Source organism: Rhinopithecus roxellana, chromosome 19, assembly GCF_007565055.1.
Source record: "Rhinopithecus roxellana isolate Shanxi Qingling chromosome 19, ASM756505v1, whole genome shotgun sequence".
In the NCBI taxonomy this organism is placed as follows: Eukaryota; Metazoa; Chordata; class Mammalia; order Primates; family Cercopithecidae; genus Rhinopithecus; species Rhinopithecus roxellana.
Window position 1 is genome coordinate 5,118,295 of NC_044567.1, and position 26,994 is coordinate 5,145,288.

General features: G+C 41.5%; 1 protein-coding gene, 1 non-coding gene and 1 pseudogene across 8 annotated transcripts in view; all 3 read right to left on the reverse strand.

Annotated features, from left to right (window-relative positions):
• SKAP1 (src kinase associated phosphoprotein 1) overlaps positions 1-26,994 on the reverse strand; it is a 294,324-nt gene that overhangs the window by 60,420 nt on the left and 206,910 nt on the right. The gene's annotated exons all lie outside the window — the stretch shown is intronic.
• LOC115895097 lies at positions 7,168-7,274 on the reverse strand. The gene has a single exon (XR_004055288.1). It is a non-coding gene; the product is annotated as a U6 spliceosomal RNA (small nuclear RNA).
• On the reverse strand, positions 21,486-22,166 carry LOC115894742 (annotated as a pseudogene).

Consider the following 26,994-nt stretch of genomic DNA (forward strand, 5'->3'; position numbering starts at 1 on the left):
GTATAACTGTATATTTTTAAACGAAGAATGTTGTTTTTACCTAAATCAATCTGGCCTGGTATATGACAACATAAAAAACTCAAGGATAGAGCCCAAAAACTCGCCAACCAAGCAAATAATTACGCTGAACCCCCTTTGACACTCTGTAATTGGATGTCTCTGGTACTCCCAATTCTTAGTCCTTTAATACCTGTTTTTCTCCTTATTCGGACCTTGTGTCTTTTGTTTAGTTTCTCAATTCATACAAAACCACACTCAGGCCATCACCAATAATTCTATATGACAAATGCTCCTTCTAACAACCCCACAATATCATCCCTTATCCAAAAATCTTTCTTCAGTCTAATCTCTCCCACTCTAATCCCTAATCCCACTCGAAGCAGCCCTGAGAAACATCGCCCATTATCTCTCCATACCATCCCCAAACATTTTTGCTGCCCCAACACTTTGCCACTATTTTGTTTTATTTTTCTTATTAATATAAGAAGACAGGAATGTCAGGCCTCTGAGCCCAAGCTAAGCCATCATATCCCCAGTGACCTGCACGTAGACATTCAGATGGCCTGAAGCAACTGAAGATCCACAGAAGTGAAAATAGATTACCCGATGACATTCCATTCCATTGTGATTTGTTTCTACCCCACCCTAACTGATCAATGTTCTTTATAATCTCCCCCACCCGTAAGAAGTTTCTTTGTAATTCTCCCCACCCTTGAGAATGTACTTTGTGAGATCCACCCCATGCCCCTAAACCTACAAGAACTCATGATAATCCCACCACCTTTGCTGACTCCTTTTTCGGACTCAGCCTGCCGGCACCCAGGTGAAATAAACAGCCATGTTGCTCACACAAAGCCTGTTTGGTGATCTCTTCACACGGACACGTGAAAGAGAAGGTAATTGGGCTAGTGGTATTTTAGCATTTATTCCTTTTAGTTCCAGAACCCAAATCTCTTTTGGATTGTCTTAAATAATTTATGAAGCAAACCACGTACAAAACAAAGTAAGGCATAACTACATATGAATCAACCGGGCCACCTATACAGTATCTTGAGAGTTATGATTGAAATAACTTTTTTTCAAACAATTGTTTTTTGAACATTTCTTACAGTAACATTTATTCAACGGTGGCCATAAGCTGGCACTTTGCTCAGTGCCTTTCCTACTTTTTGTTTTAAAATAACATCTACGACAATTTAAAATGCAATCACCCAGCACTTTGGGAGGCCGAGACGGGCGGATCATGAGGTCAGGAGATCGAGACCATCCTGGCTAATACGGTGAACCCCTGTCTCTACTTAAAAATACAAAAAACTAGCTGGGCGAGGTGGCGGGCGCCTGTAGTCCCAGCTACTTGGGAGGCTGAGGCAGGAGAATGGCGTAAACCCGGGAGGCGGAGCTTGCAGTGAGCTGAGATCTGGCCACTGCACTCCAGCCTGGGTGGCAGAGCAAGACTCCGTCTCAAAAAAAAAAAATAAATAAATAAAATAAAATAAAATAAAATGCAATCAAAATTACATTTACTTTAAAGCTGTTTCAAGCTTATAGAAAGGTAGATCAGAAGAGCCTCTTTCTCTGTTTTTAAGTGTGTCTATGTGCCAGATTTTTTATCCAATTGGTCCTTATTGTTAACCTCCTTATTTGTGAACTACTTTCATTTGTGTGTTTCACAGTTAGCAAACTATGTGGTTGCCATAAATCCTTTTAGTCCATCTCAGGGTGCACGTGTGAGATGAACAGCAGCAAAGGAAAATTTATTTTTCTAGGGTTCTTTCATTTCTCCTACCCCTCTGGAAACAACCTCCAAGGAAACAGTAGCAGATTCTACTGAGGGAGAGGCATTGCGTGGGGTGAGGACCAGTTATAGAAGAGAAGGCTCTCTGAAGTGCTGTCAAAAAATTGCTCCTGGGGAGGCCAGGTGTGGCACAAACCTGTAGTCCCAGCTACTTGGGAGGCTGAGGTAGGAGGATCCCTTGAGTCCAGGAGTTCAAGGCTGCAGTGAGCTGTGTTTGAACCACTTCACTCCAGCCTTGAGTCCAGGAGTTCAAGGCTGCAATGAGCTGTGATTGAACCACTTCCCTCCAGCCTGGGTGACAGAGCGAGATCCTGTCTCTTAAAAAAAAAATTGCGGCCGGGCACAGTGGCTCAAGCCTGTAATCCCAGCACTTTGGGAGGCTGAGGCGGGCGGATCAGGAGGTCAGGAGATCGAGACCATCCTGGCTAACGCGGTGAAACCCCGTCTCTACTAAAAAATTAAAAAAAAAAAAAAAAAAAAAACTAGCCGGGCGAGGTGGCGGCACCTGTAGTCCCAGCTACTCGGGAGGCTGAGGCAGGAGAACTGCATGAACCCAGGAGGCGGAGCTTGCAGTGAGCTGAGATCCGGCCACTGCACTCCAGCCTGGGCGACAGAGCGAGACTCCGTCTCAAAAAAAAAAAAAAAAAAAATTGCTCCTGGAGGCCTAAAAATTAAATGAAAGACATAGGGAGATGAGGAAAACATGATCCCATAAACTGAGTTTCCATCTCTTCTTCCCACAGGTTTTTTTTTTTTTTCTCTTTTCTTTCTAAAGGTCTTGTTAAACTTGGAGACACAGCTCCTTGTTAAAGATGCCAAGAGTCTGAATCATAAAAGACATATTAAATGTTCTATTAGAATTCAAACCTCCTTTTTTAATGCAAATTTAAATGCCATTTTATGGAACATCTATAATTATGAAAATAGGAAGACATTGCCTCGTGTGCAGGGAGAGTCTGTGAGTATGAATATTACATTAATGTGCCCACACCAGCTCACTGATCCTGCTGGCAGGAGCATAAAAAATGCTTGAGTGAAACTTTTATTTAGATGTTAAGACTCCAGGCCCCAGCGGGGTGACAGAGACAGCCCCTGTGAGTTGCCATCAGAGAGAGAGCTTGAATTGAATTACCCAGGGGGGAGGAAGTAGTGATGAGCACTGCTTCGCTTATTTAATTTCATTTACTTTCAGTACATTATCAGCATGAGGCTTTTCTCTCCCCACCAACTGAAACCCAAGAATGCCACCACCAAGAAAACAAAGATATAATGCAGCAGAGATGTAACTCGAAGTCACTAATTCTAGGAGACAAGGGACAGCACCATCACCACTTTCTCTCCCCAAGAGTCAAACTCAGTTTATAAAATTGTATACTGAAGGAGTTGCTGAATTTTTTCTCTTTGTCATTCACTAACAAGATTCTGAAAAGGAATATAGCTGGAAACAGTTTTTTATATGCTGTGTTTTTGTGTGTAGTCAGTAAGATGTGTTATGTTGCTTTCTTTCTTTCTTTCTTTTTTTGAGACAGAGTCTCACTCTTGTCGCCCAGGCTGGAGTGCAATGGTGCGATCTCAGCTCACTGCAACCTCCACCTTCCGAGTTCAGGTGATTCTCTTGCCCCAGCCTCCCGAGTATTTGGGATTACAGGCATGCACCACCACACCCGAATAATTTTTTGTATTTTTAGTGGAGATGGGGTTTCTCCATGTTGGTCAGGCTGGTCTCGAACTCCTGACCTCAGGTGACCCAGCTGCCTCAGCCTCCCAAAGTGCTGGGATTACAGGCGTGAGCCACCGCACCCAGCCTATGTTGCTTTCTTATTCATTAGACAGAATCTGTATTGAGGAACTCTCTAGACTGGTTTCCCTTATGGGCAGTGGGAAAAAATGGGATTATAGGCTAAGTTTAGAATGTCTATGGAAAAAAAATTGGGAAATGAGGTCAGATCAGTCTCTATTCTACTAATTGTCTTCTATGTACAAGGTACTGTGTGGTGAGTCCAATAACAGAGTTGTTCTCAATGTAGTTGACTCTGAGCTCAAGCTCATTAGCTCCATGATCTATCTGACAAATCCAAACAACCAAGATGGGAATCCACAGTGGCATGCAAGGTACCTCCTCTTTCAGTGTCAGCGCAGGGTCCTACTGATCAAGAACTAGTGATCCTGAGGATGCACATGGGGTGATGAGGCAGGAATCTTGTATGCCTGAATCCACACCTACTGGTAAATGAACAGATCTGCAGAGAGCTACTTAATGCATAATAGAAAGTATGTAAAATATGCTTTAGAGGATGATTATAAAAATAGGAAGAAGTTGCAAACAATTGTATAGGTTGCTATTTTAAGGCAAACAATTTATATTTAAGTATACAATTAAAAAAAGAAGCTTTTTGCCGGGCGCGGTGGCTCAAGCCTGTAATCCCAGCACTTTGGGAGGCTGAGACGGGCGGATCACGAGGTCAGGAGATCGAGACCATCCTGGCTAACACGGTGAAACCCCGTCTCTACTAAAAATACAAAAAAAACTAGCCGGGCGAGGTGGCGGGCGCCTGTAGTCCCAGCTACTCAGGAGGCTGAGGCAGGAGAATGGCGTAAATCTGGGAGGCGGAGCTTGCAGTGAGCTGAGATCCGGCCACTGCACTCCAGCCCGGGAGACAGAGCAAGACTCCGTCTCAACAACAAAAAAAAAAAAAAAATAAAAATGATTTTGATTTATTGAGAATAAATGGCCCTCTTGGCTAAGTCTAAAGGTGTATTACATTATATCAGCACAAAACAGAATTACATTAGGGTCATAATCTCTCTCTACCACTACACTTAACTAAACCTCTCAGAACAGCCCGTATAAAGAAAAGATTCACTTAGCTGAAGGATATGGGGCCATAAAGATAAGATCAACAGAGAAGTGTGTTACCCAGAAGTGATGGCCACCCAACTTTCATGGCAGATGAAGATAAAAGAAATTCTCAGATATCTTTCTCTTTATCTAGATTCCTTTAAACCCTTGTATCCCACCCATATCCAACTCTGCAATAAAAAAGGACAGGATAGGATTCCATCTCTCAATGCTAAACATGACTCTTTAGTCAGCTATGCACAGCAACAACAATGGGGACCCTTTGGAGTGTGATACATTTCCATAAAGCAGTCAATAAAAAAGACACGGGAGCTTATGTGAGTCACGGCCTATTTAACCAGCTGCGTTCTAGCCCACTGAGAAAAGAGAATTGGAGAAATCAGTTGGCAACACCAGAGCACAAGGCTAATAGCACAGGAGGCCACATAATTTCCACTGCAAAAAGGCTGCAGCCCCTGCAGAACAAACCAGGTGCCCACTAACTTTCATTATAGGCAGTTGGCTTGGTCTCTTGCTAAATCATCCTGCAAGGAAAATAAATAATTTTTTAAAAAACATCTTTTGTTCAAATCATTCCCCTATTACATTATGGACTTCTCCCATCCTCCCTCTTCCTTTTAATTCAAGTTCTTTTCAACTGTTTAAAAAAGGGACCTAACCAACTTGAGCCTAGAGACTAATAGCTACCAGGGGTGAATTTCAGATAGGGTGAAGTTTAGCAGGTTCCTTAATTACTCATGTAAAAAACCCAGGTATTGGGTGTATGAGATAGGAGAAAATTTAACATTTGAAGGCTGGGAATGGTCAAATTCTACCTGTAATTCCAGTGCAGTCACACTGGTGTGTGTGCATCTGCAGACATGTACAAAAACACACGCTTTAAAATGCCTCAAATGTACCGAGGTGAGGAGGGTACTGTAGATAGGTTGGGGAGGGGGTAGTTTTCTCTTGTCTGGTGACTGTGGATTTCAAATCTGTTCATTAACCTCTCTTTTGTGCATTTGATTTCTGTGGCCTTCTTTAATAATTTCATTACTGCTTTTCCTTAGCTTCTTACTTTTCTAGGTTACTTTTTTGCCTTCTTCTCAATTTTCAGGAACCAGTCAATAAACGATAGTTTGTAGTGTCTGGCAGGAAGTGCTCATCTTCTGATACTAACAAGGAAGTTGTTTTCCATGACTATTTCTTGATTAGTCCCTTGAACAGGCGTATATAATTCTTTAACTTCTGTGGTTCCATGTGATATCCAGTTGAGTTTACACTTATACCACACACTTTTCTTGCATTGTGTTTCACTTATAAAGGAATTTAGCTCAACATATGAAAGGTGAAAAATTCTAAACCATTAGTAATAGATTTAGCATCTAAAAGTTTCAAAGATATAGAAAGCTCTCAAACAGATGGCTTTAAACTAACTGAATGGAACTGTTCATGGAGAAATAAATTGGACAACAGATGAAAGGAAGGGAATGAACACAACGTACTTAATCAAGTTCTTCAACAAGCTGTGATGTAAGAAGCTAGGAAACAAAACATGAGCAACTGGAGCTAGACTAAAGGACCCCAGAAAAAGGTAGAAACGACACATTTGTAGTTAGCAAACCAACGCAGAAGACAACTTTCATGAGACCTCAATAGACTCATGTTACCCTTCCAATTTTTGAAGGTCTTTTAAAAACACTAGTGAATCCAGGTTATAATGAACCCAGGTTACAGAAATCTGTGGAGAAAATCCTGTTACACTGAAGACAAAAAAACCTCTGAGGTTCTAGGTCAGTAGTACTAAGAAAAAAAGCAGATAATAAACAAAATAATTAAAATGAATATGCTTTAACAAAAATGGCCCCCCAAAACCCTAACCAATTTTTAATTCATCAGCATTGTATCAAGCATTTTTACATCTAAGTCCCACAACATCCCTATGAGGCATGTTTTATTATCATCCCCACTTTACAGACTAGGAAACTCAGGTGTAATGAAATGACATGACTTGCTGAAGGTTGCTCAGTTGGAATAGCCTATGCTGTTTCCAATACTCTGAGTTTCAGACATGCACAGAAGTGGATGAGGAAAGATTGGGTCTTCCCATCTCACTCCCCCACAAAAAGAGACCCTGTTTTTTGGAAGGAGAAACAGGCATGATGTATGGTTATTCTATCTCCTGGTATCAAAAAATTATTTTAGTATCTATATTTCTTATTTTTTATGAGTAAAATGAGCAGGTTTTATTTTTATGTTTTTCAGCTTTTATTTTAGAATCAGGGGGTACATGTGTAGGTTTGTTACAAAGGTATATTGTGTGATGCTGAGGTTTGGAGTATGAATGAATCTGTCACCCAGGTAGTGAGTACAGTACCCAATAATAGTTTTTCAACCCTTGCTTCCCTCCCCACCTCCTCATGTATTTACCCAGTGTCTATTGTTGCCACATTTATGTCCATGTGTACCCAATGTGTAGCTCCCACTTATAAGTGAGAAAATGCCATTATGTTTTCTGTTTCTGCATTAGTTCAAAAACATGGAATGCTTCACAAATTTGCATGTCATCTTTGCTCAGGGGCCATGCTAATCTTCTCTGTATCATTCCAATTTTAGTATATATGCTGCCAAAGTGAGCACTCTTACTTTTAAATGTACTAACTGATTAATCTTTGGAATTGCCTCCTAGGGCAGATCTATGTGAAACCCAAGAGGTAAACAGAAACTCTCAGAATGCAATAAAAGGACGCATGAGTTAAGTACCTATAAGAGGACACAGCCAGAAACTCTCAAAAAATGCTGCTTGGAAATGGGCATGGTGGCTCACGCCTGTAATCCCAGCACTCTGGGAGGCTGAGGTGGGCAGATCACGAGGTCGGGAGTTTAAGACCACCCTGGCCAGCATGGTGAAACCCCGTCTTTACTAAAAATACAAAAAATTAGCTGGGCATGGTGTGGTGGTGGGTTAAGCATATGTGTCTTTTGATTTTATCAATAACACACACCTGTAACCCAACATCCTCAGCTTCGTTTTTATCCTAAGAATCCATCCTTAATATAGAACCACAAAAGACCTGAAGTTTCTTTAGCAGCTAAGCCACAGTAAGTGGCAACAGAGCAAAGTGGGAATCCTGATACAAATTAAGGCAGCAGTCCTTCAAATGGCCTCATGATTCTAAAAAGGAGAAGAGGATTTTAAAATGCCAAATTGTCTTTTTACAAACCTTGCAAGATCAATGTATTCCCCCTGAGTCAGATCACCATTATACATGCATCACTTGAGAGCCTATCTTTAAAAATGAATGACAAAATGTCATTTTCAGATCTGTTTATTTACTATGCCACTGGGCCACTGGACTGTGATAAGAACACAGAGAAAAGGAAATAAAAAGAAAAGAGCCTTTCCTGGGTTTGGAATCACTTTTTAACCGGTTCACCAAACTGTGGGCAGAAGTCATCTTTCTAAAACACAGATCATGTCACATTCCTGCTTAAATCCTGTAATGGTTTTTTATTACCTACAGGATGAAACTCAAACTCTCCAGCATACAAAAACTTTTAAGTGGTTGGTCTCTTCCTACCTTCCAGTTTCATTTTCTCCCAACTTTGTCACCTCCCAGTACTCCAGCAATAATAAGGAACAGACTCTGTCCTATGGAACATGCCATGCACTTTACACTGCAAGGTCTCTGTGTATTTTGTTTTTCCTGTTTGGAACTTCCTCTCTCTACTTCCAGCTGCCGAACTGGGAGTGCTCCTTCAATTCAAATGTCACATCCTCTTTGAATCTTTGATTCCCCCATGTAAAATTAAATACTCCCTCTTCTGTGCTTCAATAGCATTTTCTAGAACATTTTTATAGCACAGTCTTGGCTCCCAGGGACCCTAAATCTTTTCCTCAATGTGCTCCATTCTTGCCACTTTGCCTGGGTTTCCTTAAGACTTTAGGAACAATGCAAAACTGCTAGAATCCTTGAAAAAGCAAATAGAAAAAGGGCTATTCCTGGGAAAAGAACTGTAGTTGTGGACCTGGGTACAAGGCAATAGGGAGGAGGGTAAAAATGGATCTTGCATCCATAGGAAAAGAGATGACACCATGGAAGAAATTAAGTGAACAGAATATTATAGTAGCCTCCATCTCCTGGGTTCAAACAATCCTCCTGCCCTCAGCCTTCCAAGTAGCTTGGAGTATTTTGTGTGCACCGCCATACATTATAGTACCTGGATTAAAACGGGGAAACAAAGAAGTTGCATATTAGATTCTTCTTTGGTGCATATAAATGGGGAAACAAAGAAGTTGCATATTAGATTCTTCTTTGGTGCATATAGCTGTGCACGTAGGAGGATGTGCCAGGGTTTGCATGGTAATTGTCTAGGTAAGAAGAGTAAGAATTAGATTGAGGAGGAAGGCCGGGCACGGTGGCTCACGCCTGTAATCCCAGCACTTTGGGAGGCCGAGGTGGGCAGATCACAAGGTCAGGAGTTTGAGACCAGCCTGGCCAATATGTTGAAACCCTGTCTCTACTAAAAAAAAAAAAAAAAAAAAAGCAAAAAAAATTAGCTGGTGTGGTGGTGCACACTTGTAATCCCAGTTACTTAGCAGGCTGAGGCAGAATTGCTTGAACCCTGGAGGCAGAGGTTGCAGTGAGCCGAGATCGTGCCACTGCACTCTGGCCTGGGCGACAGAGGAAGACTGTTTAAAAAAGGAATTAGATTGAGGAGGAACTGCAACATGTGAATAGCTGAGCCCCATCACAAGATTGGGCCATTCTTTTTTGTTTTTTGAGTTGGAGTTTCACTCTTGTTGCCCAGGTTGGGGTGCAATGGCGCAATTATGGCTCACTGCAACCTCTGCCTCCCAGGCTCAAGTGATTCTCCTGCCTCAGCCTCCTGAGTAGCTGGGATTATGAGTACCCACCACTACGCCCAGCTAATTTTTGTATTTTTAGTAAAGACGGGGTTTCACCATGTTGATCAGGCTGTTCTTGAACTCCTGACCTCAGGTGATCCAGCCACCTCAGGCTCCCAAAGTGCTGAGATTACAGGTGTGAGCCACCGTGCCCAGTCCTGGGCCATTCTTTAATCAGTTGTTGAACTGATATGGAATTAAGAAGGATCTTTCCCTTATATACACACAATACACTGTAAGGAGTGTGGTACTAATTATTTATTTTCTGGAAGCCTAAAGAAAAGCTGCCAGTGGGAAACTGGTCCCTTTCATAGAGGGCAGTGCAATTCATTATTTGTATACTTGTTTCTCTTTTTATCCCTAGGGGCCTCGCACACACAGTAGGTACCCAATAATGTTTGTTCAACGGAACTGAAACCACTTCTAGCCTAATAGGACTTGTGATCTAAGAATGCAATATGGAAGTGAATATTTGTTAGTCAAACCATTTTCACTTAAGTCACTAACAGTAATTTTAAGCTCCGCCTCCCGGGTTCACGCCATTCTCCTGCCTCAGCCTCCCGAGTAGCTGGGACTACAGGCGCCCGCCACCTCGCCCGGCTAGTTTTTTTGTATTTTTAGTAGAGACGGGGTTTCACCATGTTAGCCAGGATGGTCTTGATCTCCTGACCTCGTGATCCGCCCGTCTCGGCCTCCCAAAGTGCTGGGATTACAGGCTTGAGCCACCGCGCCCGGCCAATTTTTGTTCTTTTTTTTTTTTTTTTTTTTTTTTTGAGATGGAGTCTCGCTCTGTCGCCCAGGCTGGAGTCTGGAGTGCAGTGGCCGGATCTCAGCTCACTGCAAGCTCCGCCTCCCGGGTTCCCGCCATTCTCCTGCCTCAGCCTCCCGAGTAGCTGGGACTATAGGCGCCCGCCACCGCGCCCGGCTAGTTTTTTGTACTTTTTTAGTAGAGACGGGGTTTCACCGTATTAGCCAGGATGGTCTCGATCTCCTGACCTCGTGATATCTTAGTGTTGGTATCATATAAAACAAGAGTGTAAGAAGAGGCAAGGAAAGGAGGATTTTGCCAAGAGAACAAGGAGGAAGTGGGGGTGCAGAAGTTAGCTCGTATGACAGCACTGAGAATGAAAGATAGAGGACCAAAAAGGATTTTGGAGAAAAAATTAGAATAAATGCCATGAACCTCAACTGGAGAGAAATAATTTTCTCTCTCTCCTTCCTTCCTTTCTTCCTTCCTTCCTTCCTTCCTTCCTTCCTTCCTTCCTTCCTTCCTTCCTTCCTTCCCTCCCTCCCTCCCTCCCTCCCTCCCTCCCTCCCTCCCTTCCTTCCTTCCTTCCTTCCTTCCTTCCTTCCTTCTCTCCTCCCTCTCTCCCTCCCTCTCTTTCTCTTCCTTGCTTCTTTCCCTCTCTCTTTCCTTCTTTCCTCTCTCTCTCTTTCTTTTCTGAGACAGGGTCTTGCTCTGACACCCAGGCTGAAGTGCAGTGGTGCAATCATGGCTCACTGCAGCCTCCATCTCCTGGGTTCAAACAATCCTCCTGCCCTCAGCCTTCCAAGTATCTTAGACTACTTGGTGTGCACCGCCATACTTGGCTAATCTATTTTTTATTTTTGGTAGAGGCAGGGTCTTACTATGTTGCCCAGGCTGGTCTTGGACTCCTGGCCTCAAGCAATCCTTCCACCTTAGCCTCCCAGAGTACTGGGATTATAGGTGTGAACTACCATACCTGGCCAAGAAATAAATTTCTGAGTCACATGTTACAGCCTGATTGGCACACCAATTCTGTGTGCCTTGAACCTTATCTATCTCCAGAACAGGGTTCAGAGGAAGCCATAAACAGGCAAAGGACTGAGCCAAATGAAGAACTGATTACTCTTTAGGAAAGAGCTATTGATTCCAACTTCTGAGCTATAGACTTTGAGTGACTGAGAATTTGGCCACTGATAGTGTTTCCTCAGTCTTGTTCTTTTATTTCTCTCCTGGAGAAATGGCATTTGCTTTTTGGACTTTTACATTTAAATTGGTTTGCATCCTGTGAGCAAACATCCTATGTGTGTCTGAGCATTTAATACTGTTAATGGTGAAGGCTACATGGAGATTAGTGTGACAGACTCCTGATGTCTCTATTTTAGTTACCATCCAAAGCAAAAGATTTAAGGAGGAATCCAATGATAACAATTTTGCCTTCTCTATGTCTCTCCAGTAAAAGACATTCAGATATCATCAGAGTACTACATTGAGAAAACTTTAAAAGCAAATACAGCAGAAAATACAAAAGAAGACTTAGGAACTAATTACCATGATTCTCTGGGGGTATTTCAGGGTGGGTGATCTAATGAGAACTCTCACACCCCATCAGGAAGAACTTGATGGGAAAGCAGTGATCTTAGCAATGTGGCTTTGACCTGGTATGTATTATCTCCTGGTCAAAGGGCCACTCCCAAGCCAAACCTCCCCCTCAGACAGCATCATGGGTGTCCCTGTGCACCAGTATGGGCTCAGAGACAGAAAAATGATGTTGGCTATGATAAGTTACCTTTAAGGCAAAAATCACCCTCTGTTAAAAAAAAAGTTACAAATTCTAGATTTAAATCTTTCTGGATTCTTCTGTTTCATCTGACAAAACTCAAGCAAGTTTGAAGTCAAACTTTGCAAGGAAAAAGAATTAGGAAGGGAAAATGAGGGTGATGTTTCTAAACCCAAAATTTTCCAACCAAATCACCAAGTCTGTAATTGCAAAATAAAAACATTAAATCTCAATATCTATTTGCACAGCTCATTAACTAAGGGCTCACACTCAGCAAACGAGGAAAAAAGGAAAAGAAAAAAACTTCAGTACCAAACACATTTGGAAAGTTACTATAGAGACCTATATTTTCCTTGGATCTAAACTAGACCCCGCCACATTCTGCTGCACTGTGGTTGGATGCATCTATTTGTCTGTCTGTCTTTATTGCTTATTTAGCAAGTAGCAAATCGGGATAAGGCAAAGCATCTTTTGTCAGACCATGCGGGAGAGAGAAAGAGAACATTTCTTTCCCCACTGAACACTACGAACGTTATGGCAGGCACTCGACCTGCTCTGCTACTGGGACAACATGATTTACAATGTGAAAAGGGAAAACCTAAATCACCAAGTAATGAAAACATTAAAGTTAATGCATCACAAGTGAGGAATTTATTACCATTAACTCCAATAAACAGTTATAAAACACTCGTCCTTTCCTGTCCGTGCACAGGGACACAGACACTGGACTTCATTAAGCTCAACTTTCTTTTCTTCTTCACTAGACCAGTCATGTGTGTTTGAACCAACCACCATTTATTGTTAAGTGGACTGGCTCATTTTCCAGAACTGTAGAAAGCTGAAGGCACATCCATTCTGCTTCACTGGCACTTGGTATAGACGGATGAAATAGCAAAGTTTAGAAGACATGCAGTTCGGTATTGCTATATAAGTTTATTTAAGTCTCTAAAATGTATGTAAAACAAAAGAAGAGTAGCTCTTTCGAGCAGCCCTCCTCATAGGCAGGTATATAAGTAATAATGCCTGGTGAGGAGGGTGGCATATTGGATGCCAATGCACATCAGGTGCGTTTAGCTGAATAATTTTTCCCTTGTTATTGTTTGGTATAGCACCTTGGAAGCCTGAGATGGAAACCCATTTCCTTCTATCATTTTTCTCTGTCACAGGGGCAGAGAAGTTTATTACCTTAAGGTTGTTCCTGAACAAAAGAGGCTGCACATATTGGATGGCTAAGGTAGATTGGTTCCAGATTCATTTGTTGTCAAGGAAAAAAAGAACTAAAGTGTCTTTTTGAAAAGCTACTTCTAATTGTGGAATTGCCTGGGTGTTACAAAGCACATAGGAGAGGCAGCATGAAATTCAGGCTTCCCTAACTGAATAGTTACAACGGTAACACAATAACAGTAATACTTTACATTTGGATAACACTTTATTTAGTGTTTATAAAATGTTTTCACATATGACACCTCCTTAATTCTGATCTCCTTCATTCAGACAGAAAGATCTCACCATTCTAGCCTTCCAAAGCTGACACAGGCTCACACAGTTGGGAAGAAGAAGAATCAAGACATAAACTCAGGTTTTTTTTTGTTTTTGTTTTTGTTTTATGAGACAGAGTTTCACTCTTGTTGCCCAGGCTGGAGTGCAATGGCATGATCTCGGCTGCAGTGCAATGGCGCTATCTGAGCACCTCCCAGGCTCAAACGATTCTCCTGCCTCAGCCTTCTGAGTAGCTGCGTTACAGGCGTGTGCCACCACACCTGGCTAATTTTTTTTTTTTTTTGTATTTTTAGTAGAGACGGCGTTTCACCATGCTGGCCAGGCTGGTCTCGAACTCCTGACCTCAGGTGATTCCCCTGCCTCTACCTCCCAACGTGCTGGGATTACAGGTGTGAGCCACCGTGCCTGGCCAAAACTCAGGTATTTTTAAGCTCCAAATCCAGTTTTTTTTTCCTTTTGTTTTGGCTACACCATGCTACACATTTTATCTAATGTTGTGTTATAGTCCTAACTATAAAGTCAAGATGAAGAATGCTTTAATTCTATATTTCTCAGTCCAAATTCATGATTTTTAGGAACCCCATTCTGCTAAGAATCGCTACAGTAACTATACTACTAAATGGAGCCATTATGCCTGGGAGTTGTCCAGGATATTTAGCCTTAAAATGTGATCTGATCTTTGGCATTACCAGAGAAGAGACAGGTACCTCGGCTGTATGAGGTTCACAGGGATGTTTAACCCCAGATATTAAGTGGAACTACTGGACTTCTGTGGGTCAAACTGTGTAGAGCACATGAAAGGAGGAACAAGAATAGCTCTGATGCAGAATCTGAGCAGCACATCCCACATTACAAAAGCTAAGAGTTCCTTAAGACCAACTACTAAAATGTTGTATGATTTAAGATGGTGAAGAATTTGTAAAGGAATCAGTTCTTTTTTTTCTCTTATTTTTTATTTTCTTTCTTCTTTCTTCTTTTTCTTTTTTCTTTTTTCTTTTTTTCTTTCTTCTTTGTCTTTCTTTCTTTCTTTCTTTCTTCTGTCTCTTTTCTTTCTTTTCTTTTTCTTTCTTTCTTTTCGTTCTATTTCTTTCCTTCTTTCTTCTTTTTCTTTCTTCTGCCTCCTTTCTTCTTTGCGTCCTCCCTTCTCTCTGTCTCTTTCTCTTCCTCCTCCTTCTCCTTCCTCTTCCTTCCTCCCTCCTCTCTCTTTCTCTCCTTCCTTACTTCCTTCCTTCCTTCCTTCCTTCCTATCCTTCCTCCTTCCTTCCTTCCTCCCTCCTCCCTCCCTCCCTTCCTCCCCTCCTCCTTCCTTCCTTCTCACAGGGTATCACTCTGTTGCCCAGGCTGGAGTAAAGTGGCTTCATCTTGGTTCACGGCAGTCTCCAACTCCCAGGCTTAAGCAATCCTCCCACCTCAGCCTTCCGAGTAGCTGAAACTACAGGCACGTGCCACCATGCCTGGCTAATTTTTGGATTTTTTGGTAGAGATGAGGTTTAGCTATGTGGCCCAGGCTGGTCTAGAACTCCTGGGCTCAAGAAATCCTGCCTCGGCCTCCCAAAGTGCTGGGATTACAGGTGTGAGCTACCGCGCTTGGCCAAGGAAATCTTAAATAGAGCAAAAAGATCAAGAAAAGGAAACCAGAAAAGATAAAAAGTATTAGAACACAGAAACAGAGGGAAGGACATTATCAAAGAAATAATAACATTTCTCAAAATGATAGGAATCTTTTGATTTAAATGGTCCTCCATACACTCAGCATATGAATGAAAAGGGACTCACATATTGGTAATCATAGTGATATTTCAGAACAGAATTCATAAAAAGAAGATCCTAAAACCTTCTGAATCAGGGGGGAGAAACAAGTCATACAAAGAATCAAGAATCAGAACGGCACTGAAATTCTCCACAGCAACAATGAAAGCTGGAAGCCAGTGAAGCAAAGCTTTCCAAGTTCTAAGGGAAAATGATTTCCATTAGCATTCTCACACCCCAACAGTTAAGTGTAAAAGTAGAATAAAGAGGTTTTCAGACATTCAAAGTCTCAAGAAATTGACCTCCCAGGCATCCTTTCTCAGGATGCCACCACAATATGTGCTCCATTAAAATGAGGGAGTTCCACCAAGAAAGAAGGTGACATTGGGTCCAGAACGTGGTGCTCTGATGAAGGAAAGGGATGAAAGGGAAGTCCCAGGATGACAGCTATGCAGGAGGCCTGAGAGCAGCCAGTCCAGAGTGGGGAGGAGAATGGAGATCTCCAGGAGAGACTAGAAGCACAAATGGAACTGATGAATCATCTGGTGTGTTTGACCATGTGGAAAATTACAATTCTGCAAAGTTTGGAAAGAATTAGGGATGGTGACTTAGAAAAATATGCAAATGAAAAAAATCAAGGCATTTGCCAACTCTAGGAAAAACAATAATTTTTTTTACATTTACTGGTTTATTATAAAGGATATTACAAACGATATAGGTAAAGAGATGCATAGGGCGAGGTATGGGGGAAGGGGTGTGGAGCTTCCATGTCCTCCAAGGCTATGCTACCCTCCAGGAACCTCCACGTGGTCAGTTATCTGGAAGCTCTATGAAGCCAGTCCTCTTGGGTAAAAAAGAAAGAGGTATTTTTTTTATTACCTCTTGGTATAAAAAATAAAGCCCAGCACTTTGGGAGGCCGAGACGGGCGGATCACGAGGTCAGGAAATCGAGACCATCTTGGCTAACACGGTGAAACCCCGTCTCTACTAAAAATACAAAAAAAAAACCAAAAACAAAAAACTAGCCAGGCGAGGTGGCGGGCGCCTGTAGTCCCAGCTACTCAGGAGGCTGAGGCAGGAGAATGGCGTGAACCCGGGAGGTGGAGCTTGCAGTGAGCTGAGATCCGGCTACTGCACTCCAGCCCGGGAGACAGAGCAAGACTCTGTCTCAAAAAAAAAAAAAAAAAAAAAAAAAAAAAAAAATAAATAAATAAATAAATAAATAAATAAAATTTAATTATACAATTTTATAAGGTTTGACAGTAAGTAATATTTATGTAGTTAAATAACATAAATGCTAAATATTGATTAACTGAAAATTATGATATAACCACACTGGAAAGATCAAGAATGGGGAATTGATGGCTGGGATGGAATGGGAATGCTAAATCCTCCCCTACCATAATAAAAAATCAATAGATAATGTCTGAAATTGATAAACTAAAAAAATAGCTGTATAATCATATTATTTAGAAGTGTGGAAGAGACACATCAGAATGGATGAAAAAGTTAATTTTTAAAAAATGGAAAGGGGTTGCCTCTGGAAAGCAGAACTCCAGGGTGACTGCTTGTAGTATTATTTGATTAAAAAATTTTTTTTTGGAAATGGGGTCTTGCTATGTGGCCGAGGCTGGATTCAAACTCCTGGGCTCAAGTAATCTTCCCACTTTAGCCTCCCAAGGGACTACAAGGACACACCATCGTGCCTGGCTTTATTTGATTTTTAAGAACTATATGCATACATTATTTTGATAAAAATAAAAATAGAAAATTTTAAAAATAGTTTTTCAACTATTTCACAGTAAAGCCATGTCTCCATATTTATATAATGATGCCCATTCTGAGTGGCTGATTACACAAAATTCCTAAGCTTGATATGAAGGTACATGGCAAAGGAATCCAGAAAAGAAAGAAGAAACCAGTGTAGAATAAAGAGAAACAATGCTATTAAAAACACTAGCACAGGTTGGGCATGGTGACTCACGCCTGTAATCCCAGCACTTTGGAGGCCGAGGCAGGCAGATCACTTGAGGCCAGGAGTTCAAGATCTGGCCAACATGGAGAAACCATCTCTACTGAAAATACAAAAATTAGCCAGGTGTGGTGATGCATGCTTGTAATCCCAGCTACTCAGGAGGCTGAGGCACGAGAATTGCTTGAGCGTAGGAGGCAGAGGTTGCAGTGAGCCGAGATTGTGCCACTACACTCCAGCCTGGGCAACAGAGGAAGACTCTGTCTCAAAAAAAAAAAAAAAAAAAAAAAAAAATTACACAAAGTTATATCTGAATTAGATATTGTCTTAAGAATACTTTAATAATCTCTAGTCCTTATGCAATTTTAAGACTCATTTACAATTCTAATATTGTACTTTATACCATATGTCTAATTTGCCTAAGCTCTTCCTACATTGCAAGGGGACCCACAAAAACAGGAGATCTCTTTCCACTGGAAAGCTGCTTTATTTCATAAGTAATAAAAGGTATGGAATCCCATTATGAAATTTGGGGTCAGAAGCCCAGGGTATAAACTTGGGTTGCAATTGACAAAGTATTATTGTATTACTGGGCATGACCAGAATTTGATCAAGTACCTGTAGATCAAATCAAATCAATAAAAATTTATCTGGAACCTACCACGTGGGAGGTTTTGTGCCAGAGAGCACAGAATTCCTAGAATGTCCTAGAATGACTTCAGATCAGCACAAAGACAGAGACAGCACAGACATGATTTTAATTTATAGGGTTGGAAAGGTACAAGGCTATAAAATAGGACACCTGTTGTCTTGCATTTATGTTAAAGGTTTCACCTTTTTAAAAAATAATCAGAAACACATAATCATTAGTCTTGACATAAATTATACTTTAGATTGGGAGTGGAAATCATGTTTTCAGAATAGGAAGGGAAGGAAAAGTAAAACCAACTGCATGTAATTTTTCAAGTGGAAACAATGGCAATATGAAGATATATGGGCATCAGACCCACTGGTAGAGGAAGGAGGCTGTGCTCTCTTACCTCTTACGATATCACTCCTGTGACCTCTACCATTTGAAATGCTTTGATTCCACCTTGCCCAAGGGACCTGTGAGCACCAGGGAAAGGGATGAAGGATGCCTATGCCTGACCTCACCTTTACATTGTCTAACGACTGAAGGTATAAATCAGCTTTCCCCTTGAAGACCCAAGTGTCAGTAGCTCATGTGAAATGCTGGAAATATTAAATGATGTCCCTGAGGGTTTTATTGTTACTCAGTTTTCTCCTGTAACTGGGAGAGCTGTTCACATGAAGGATACTCTCCCCCAGGACCTCAATTTGTATATAAAATGAAGTATGAAACTCTAACAACTTCTTGCCAGTTTGGAAAGAAAATAAACAATTAGGGGAGGCTGCACTTAGCCCATTGTCCTGTTTATATTTCATTTATCTCTTTGATTATTCCTGGTGAACAGTTCACACCAACAAAGGTGTGATAACACTCTTATTACAAATTCTTATTTCCAGGGCAATAAATCTTTGATAGTTACAAAATCTCCATAGACAATTCAATGTGTTTTTGTAATGGACTAGAACAAAAGTTCTTCCTTTTATCCTATTTAGCAGAGGGAGTGTACTAATAATTAGAATTGAGGGGCGAGCGTCTGGATGCCAGGGTTCCATGTCTAGCTAGGACTTGGGCCTGTATCTAAATCTCCCTTCCAGATTATTTCTGCAGAATTTACAAAATCTATGGATGCTTAAGTCTCCTAATATACCTTGATTCATTAATCCTCACCACTACCTCTATAATAAGAGTAATTTTCTATAATAAATGAACATTTTTCTTTTGATGGAGAAATTAAAGTGATTTGCTCAAGCCTCCTAGTTAATAAGTGGACAAGGCAGGAACAGAAGGAATTCTCATGGCAATCCTTAGCGTTAGTCTCTCTATATCTCAGTCTTTCCCCCTCCTCTTTCCATCAAAACCTTGAAGTAATGCTACACAAAGAATACAGTCCTTATTACAGAAACATTATTATACATTTATGTAGAGCTTTAAAATTTTTTAGAGCACATTCAAACCTCTTTAACTTAGTTTTTATGATAGTCCTATTAGGTGGGTATTTACAGAGTCTGGAAGAAAAGGATAAAAATAATAAGAAACAAAACAGTTGAGAAGAAAAGCCAGTGAAATATTAAGGATTGCCTAAGACATTGTAGAATCTTAATTACCCCAGATTTGTAAAAGCTGGCCAGATACATGAAAATATTGATTAGACTAGCCGTGCCTGGGCTGTAATAGGGGATTGATCACTAAATGACTCTTTGCTCTGTGTTCTAAGATTGGATTCCATGTATGAAAGGATATTCAGAAGAGTGTAATGTGCTCTTTTAACGTGAGCTCCCTTGCCATTTAACTATGGCTGAATTAGGGGCAAACAGCGCTGCTTCTCCACAGGTAAGAGAAAGTGTGAGGGCTGAAGGTGATTTCAAACAGCAGATGAAGGAAAATGAAGAAATAGATACTTTCCCCCTCAGAAGTCTAAAACATCTTCTGAATCAGGTCCAGTTGTTTTGTTGTTGTTGTTTTATAAGTAGAATTGGTGCTGCTTAAACGGTGTGTGTTTAAGTGAACTGGAAAAGGGCCCCTCTTCCAAAATATCTTCTCAACTGACTTCTGTAATTCCTGAAATTCCATCATTTGGGGTCCATTCCCTTAGATTAAAACATTATTCCCCGTCGAACTACAAATGCCTCTGGAAGAGGTAGCACATTAATCAAGGTATTCTCATCCGCAGTGTGGTAATACTAGTAAAAGCTAGTACATCAGAGATCACTGGAAGGAGGAGGCACAGAGCTCCAGCTCTCCTAGGGATAAGGCACAGCTGTCTGTACCTATGCGGTAGACCACTGAGCAGAAGTAGATAACTGATAGATGTCAGGCAGTGGCGTTTATCCATGAGGTCACGTGTGTGTAATTGACAATATTATACTGAGCCATTATCAGTCATCAACACCTTGGAGCAGTGGTTCTTAACCGTGGCTGCATATCAGAATCATCTGTCTACCTTTAAAAAAATGTAGATTCCTGAACTGCACCCCAGATATACTGATTCAGGATTATCTGGAGTGGGGCTGAGGCATGTTTAGTTTTACAAAGTTCTATGAGTAGTTCTGATGCTCTATCTAGGGCTGAGAACCACAGCCTCAGAGTAAATTTGTATGTTAGGTCCTTATCATCCTGATGGCTTGCTGGAGGGCCTCGGTGAGGTGGGCCCAGGGAGGTGCCCAGGTGGAGGGCCTGGACAGTGAGTATCAGAACAAGTATGAGGGGCAAGAGAAGTGCTATAAGAACCAAAGTAACCAAAGATGACCTGGAAAAGAGCCAGTAATGATCCTTCATTATTACCAAGACTAGAAGAAATTACATTAATCAACCAATAAAAATTAGGACTTCTGTATAACACCATTTAAGAAATATTAAAGAAATTATTATCTGTGCTAATATAACTCTGGCTTTAATCGTTTCCATGGCTGAAGAGGCCACTTGTAGTCATTTCATCACTGTGGTATCTTTCCCATTCTATTCCTCATAGTCTCTTCCTGAGTGTTACCCTACTCAGTTTGTCCTTGGCTACCCCCCAAAGGAAGTCCTTACCAGATGTATCATTAGGATTAGTTTAGCCAGTGTGACAGAAAACCCCAAATAATAGAGGCTTTAACAAAATAGAAGGTAATTTGTCCTTCATATATGAAAAGACTGGGGGGAGGCACCCCAGGAATGGGAGGGCACTTCATGCTCCTCTTTTTTTTTTCTGAAAAAGAGTTTTGCATCTTGGTGATCACATTTATTAGAAGAGTTCGAGAAAAATAAAAATGCCAGTTTAGCTTAAGAAGTTATGAATTATCTAGGCTGGGTGCAGTGGCTCATGCTTGTAATCCCAGCACTTTGGAAGGCCAAGGTGGGAGGATGGCTTAAACCCAGGAGTTCGAGCACAACACAGTGAGACCCCACCTCTATAAAAAATTTTTTTAGAAAAATAGAAGTTATGAGTTGTCTGTAAATCAACTCATTTCAGGAGTGGGAGGATTTCTTAATATCAAATTGTTTGCTGGTTTCTCTTTTGAATGTCCTGAACATTTAAAGAGGTAACTTTACAAAGTCTCCTATTTTCCATATGGGATAAATTGTTTCAGCCACCTCTCAATGGAGTGACAACCAGGACAAAACATCTTCCTGGAAAAAGAGCATTTGAATATTCTGTTTCATTGATTTATATATCTCTTATATATGATGGCTTCTTCCTCAATTTCTGTAGTAGTCACAGTTCCTTCCACATCTCCCAATAACATATTTAAATGTAGATCATAAGCATGTAATCTGCCTAGAAGCTCCTGGTAATCTCTCATTTATCCATAAGTTCATTTATCCAGGCCGAGCCTGATAAGATCAAGGGGCTCCTCTATGGTGTTGGTAGTTTGTTGCTGGTCTATGTTGTCCACCATGTTTCAAATCCTTTGCCCTTTCCTCTTTGGGCTCTTTCTGTCTTTATAAAGTGTGTCATTTGTTCATCATGGTCCAAACTGGTCCAGTTCCAGCCAGCAGGAAGGAGGAAAGGGGCAACACAGAGAGCATCACCCTCCCTCTACCTGCTTAAGGACACTTGCGTGTGGCCCTTAAAAGTTGACACATTACTTATACATTCCACTAGCCAGAACTGAAATCACGTGGTCAAATCTAGTTGCCGTGGAGGTAGGGAGGCAGGGAGTTGTTCTGGGCAGCCATGAACCCAGTATTGGGGGCTAGTTAGCAGTCTCAGCCACACCAGTAATACTGCACACAGCTAAATAGGTATTGGCAGTCACCTTATGAACCTAGAATATCCCACTGGAAAGAAAGCAAATGAGTACGGTAAGAGAAGACTGCTTAATTCCAGGTGTTGGATAATTCGTGGCGATTAAAGGAAAGTGTTTTTCCACTAATGAAGAGTGAGAATTTGTTCAAAGTAGTTATCTGTGGTCCAAGAATCATAACAGAGGCCTCAAATAAATGAAGTGTCGGTTTATCTTTTGAAAGGTTATGTTTACTCTTGGAAATATGTGATTCAAAAGTCCACCTCTTGCCTAATGAAGGACTGGGATGCAGGCCTTCTTGTCCAAGTTACTGAAGTTAACTTCTGTAACACTGTCAGGAGCAGAACAACATATAAGACCACTGGAGTGTGCGCTAGCTGTTAGTGCTCACAATAAGTAGGAGAAATGTTAGTACTATTTCACATCCAAATTTGCTTAGATGTGCTTAAAAAGATTCTGATCAAGGCTGGGCGCGGTGGCTCAAGCCTGTAATCCCAGCACTTTGGGAGGCCGAGATGGGCGGATCACGAGGTCAGGAGATCGAGACCATCCTGGCTAACCTGGTGAAACCCCGTCTCTACTAAAAAATACAAAAAAATTAGCCGGGCGAGGTAGCGGGCGCCTGTAGTCCCAGCTACTCGGGAGGCTGAGGCAGGAGAATGGCGTAAACCCGGGAGGCGGAGCTTGCAGTGAGCTGAGATCCGGCCACTGCACTCCAGCCTGGGCGACAGAGCGAAACTCTGTCTCAAAAAAAAAAAAAAAAAAAAAAGAAAAAGATTCTGATCAATGAAAAGGTATACTTTCCCCTGACTCTAGGGCTCCAAGTGCATGAATGTTACAGATAATGCTGTTCTAGATGCATGTGGTATAAAATACAAATAATCTGTTTAAGTCTATTGCTATATTTGGATTGCTTCACTGACTAGGATGATTTTAAAAGTAAAGCACTGTATCTTTTCCAATCTGATCTGCCTATATCATGCAATAGACTTGTTTCCTTTCTTTGTGTTTCTCATTTGTCCAGCTGATTGAATTGTATGGCTATTTAGTTCGGTTAGATAGAGGAACATGGTGCTAAGGAGGTGAAGTTGACCTGCTGCTAAGGAGACGAGGTTTTATCCCTAAGCGGGTTGATTGGTGTGTAGAATTCAATTCTGTTCCATGTCTAGTTGACTGCTTCTCTACCCCTTGGCTAGCTATTCTGAGGGGATGCATGCTTCTCAAAAAGGGGGCTGAGTAGGAAAGAGTGGGTGCCTCAACAGAATTAAGCTGTACTGTTAGCTGGGCGCAGTGGCTCAAGCCTGTAATCCCAGCACTTTGGGAGGCTGAGGCGGGTGGATCACCTGAGGTTGGGAGTTTGGGACCAGCCTGAAAAACATGGAGAAACCCCGTCTCTACTAATAATACAAAAATTAGCTGGGTGTGGTGGCGGGTGCCTATAAATCCCAGCTACTCAGGAGGCTGAGGTAGAAGAATCACTTGAACCCGGGAGGCGGAGGTTGCGGTGAGCTGAGATCACGCCATTGCACTCCAGCCTGGGCAACAAGAGCAAAACTCTGTCTCAAACAACAACAACAACAACAACAACAACAACAACAACAACAACAACAACAAAAGGCTGTACTGTTGTAAACGCCCTGCAAAGGCCCTTATACAGAGTTGATGGGCCAGAAGTACCTCTATACAAAGAGGAACACAAGTAATTTGGATATGAAATGGTCTCTCCAACGATAAGCCATTCTACTACGACCTAGCAGCTTGGAGATTGAACTGTGGCATCAGGAATGGAAAAGAAAGCTGGCGTGGCAAAAACAACTGTCATATTCACAGGATAAGGTTTAGGGCTCTCCACCTTCTGCTTCTTGCTTGATCTGGGTCACCACATTCTGCCTCCTATTTCCAACCCACGTCAGTGTTTCCCACCCCCAGGTGAGTTGTCACTATGTGTTGAGGAAAATCATCTCCGTAACAGGAATGATATTTGCCACTGTTTTTACTTATTCTGGATAGAAACATTATTTCTCACCACAGAGGAAGACTTTTTTCCCTCTTATCGAAATCTGTCAGTCTATCCACACAACCTGGAGAACAAATGTGTTTTTTATCCCTCTGTGAACAAACACAGCTCAGCACCTGCACAGCACTCAAGGGTGGCCAGACCTCATCCTGACTCTGAGCCGGCTGCTGCTCTTGGAGAGAGAAAGTAAAAATGATTGATTCTACATCTTAATTAAGATAAACAAACAAAGAGGGACATCAAATAATGGCCCTGACAGTTTGAAACAAACTGAAAGTACAGCTTAGCATTTCATAAAATAAAAAGCGTTTGATGTGAGGATGGCAGTTTAATAATTTGTAAATATCACTGGCTTAGTATTATAGCTAATCCAAATATTTTCATTTCTCATCATAAGTTACCCTCTGCTGATGGCTTGTCCTCTTCAACTTACAGCTTTCACCCTCGAGCCTTCAGCAGAGGCAGAGAGGAGAGGAACAGAAAGGATCACAGGTTCTCTGTGGAATGTGAATTACAGCGTCAACTTCCTTTATACTTTCTGATTCTGAATATTCACTAGAAAATACCACTGACCAGCCCAAAGCATGTATTGCCTTTTTCTTCATCTCCTCTAAAACATATCAAACTTTAATTACAGCTTTCTATTAGCTTCTGATTGTTTCTTCTTCTTTAATTTTTTGTAGAGATGGGATTTTACCATGTTGCCCAGACTGGTCCTCAAACTCTTGGGCTCAAGTGATCTACCCACCTTGGCCTCCCAAAGTGCTGGAATTATAGGCATAGGCCATTGTGCTGGGCCTGATTGTTCCTTACTTAAGAGAAGCTGAGCTTTCTCCAGTTCCATTTTTTTTTCTTTTTTCTAAAATTAGAGGCTGGGTATAGTGGCTCACACGTGTAATCCCAGCATTTTGGGAGGCTGAGGCGGGCAGATCACTGGAGATCATGAGTTTGAGACCAGCCTGGCCAACATGGTTGTAAAATTTTGTAAAAATACAAAAATTAGCCAGGCGTAGTGGTGCATGCCTGTAGTCCTAGCTACTTGGGAGGCTGAGGCAGGAGAATTGCTTAAACCTGGGAGGTGGAGGTTTCAGTGAGCTGAGATTGCGCCGCTGTACTCCAGCCTAGGTGACAGAGTGAGACTCTGTCTCAAAATAAAGTAAAATGAAATAAAATAAAATAAAATGAAGAGATGGGGTTCCACCATGTTGCCCAGGCTGGTCTTGAACTCCTGGTTAAGCAATCCTCCTGCTTCAGCCTCTCCAAGTGCTGGGATTACAGGTGTGTTACTGCACCTGGCCTCTGGTTCTTAAATTGTAGAGAAATAAAGAAATTGAACCACCATACAAACTGTAATGCTCCTACAGTACTGTTTTTATATCATAATGAAATAGTCAGCTATAGATCTATATCTAAAATGTGTTTTATTGCCCTAATGCCCTCTGAAGAAGGGTAGCTGAAGGGTAGGGGTATTCTTGTTAATGCCTATGTCTACACTTCCTTGGGTGGGTATGGAGGAAGACAAGCAGAAAGCTGTGATGATAATGATAAAAAGATAAAAGTAGAAACCTCTATGTTGGCCATAGCCTTGTGATTTGGCTTTTGTGAAAAATATTCGGAGAAATAGTAGGCAATTTTAACGATTGATTTGGAATTCCCAAGGGTGCAAACCATAACATATATCTGCAAAAGCTGAACTGAAGGAACACCATTGGGCAGACAGAGGCTTTGGGCTTTTTAAAAAGGTATGTAAAAAGGGAAGGGCGAGGATGCAGACCTGTCAGATCAGCCTGCTGTGAGATATGACTCTGGACTCAGGATAGGACCATTTTCTCATGGCCTCCCTATTCTTTTTGCTGAGGTTCTTAACATACATACATACATACATATATATATTCCCCCCCCCCCTTTTTTTTTCTGCTCTTGGATGATACCAAGTCCACGCTCAAGACAACACTAGATGGACATGATAGGCAGGGGCCCACAGAGGGAAGCTGCAGTTCAGAGAATTCTCCACAGGGAAGCAGTATGAGATCAGGGTTTAGATAGAGGCAGCCCCAGCATCACTAGCTCTCCCTGGTTCTGATTTGAGACAATTTTCCTCCTTTCCTTTCACTGTGTAAGAGAAGCACCAACAGGGCAAGCTCACCTTTCAGGAGAGCCCCTGAGCCTAATTGCAATCCTTTTACTCCCTTTACTCCCAGGCCTGTTCCTCCTCACTTAAACAGCTGGCTCTCAGCATATTGCTTTGTTTATTCCATCTCTGACCTATGCATTATCTGAAGGATGCCATAAGGGTTCAAGATGCCCACCTTTGTGAAATGACCTCATTCTGAGCTGCGGGGTTCACATCACTGGCATAGAGGGGAAACCTGCAGAGGGAAGCTTAGCAACACGTCACACACATGTTGTTCTTGGCAGTATGAATTCTGTTGACTTTTGACATTTCTTAAAAAGGAGTCAGTTACATCTTCAGTACTCTGAGGAAAATGGTGCCAGCTACAACTTGATCTTGTTTGAGTTATAGGAAGCAATACAACTTTATAGACAAAACTCTGAATAGAGAGTTTACAACTGAGATTCTATTTTGAATCTATCTTGAACTCTATCTTGACAACATCCATTGATAAGAGTGTGTGATAACTGTAAAGCCACTATTTATCTTACTTGCTTATGAAATTGAAATAACATATTGCTGATAAGTCTTAAGAACTATGTATCCTATGTCTACTTTGCACAAGCACCCAATACTATGAATATATATATATATATATATATATTTTTTTTTTTTTTTTGAGACAGGATCTCACTGTGTTGCCCAGGCTGGAGTACAG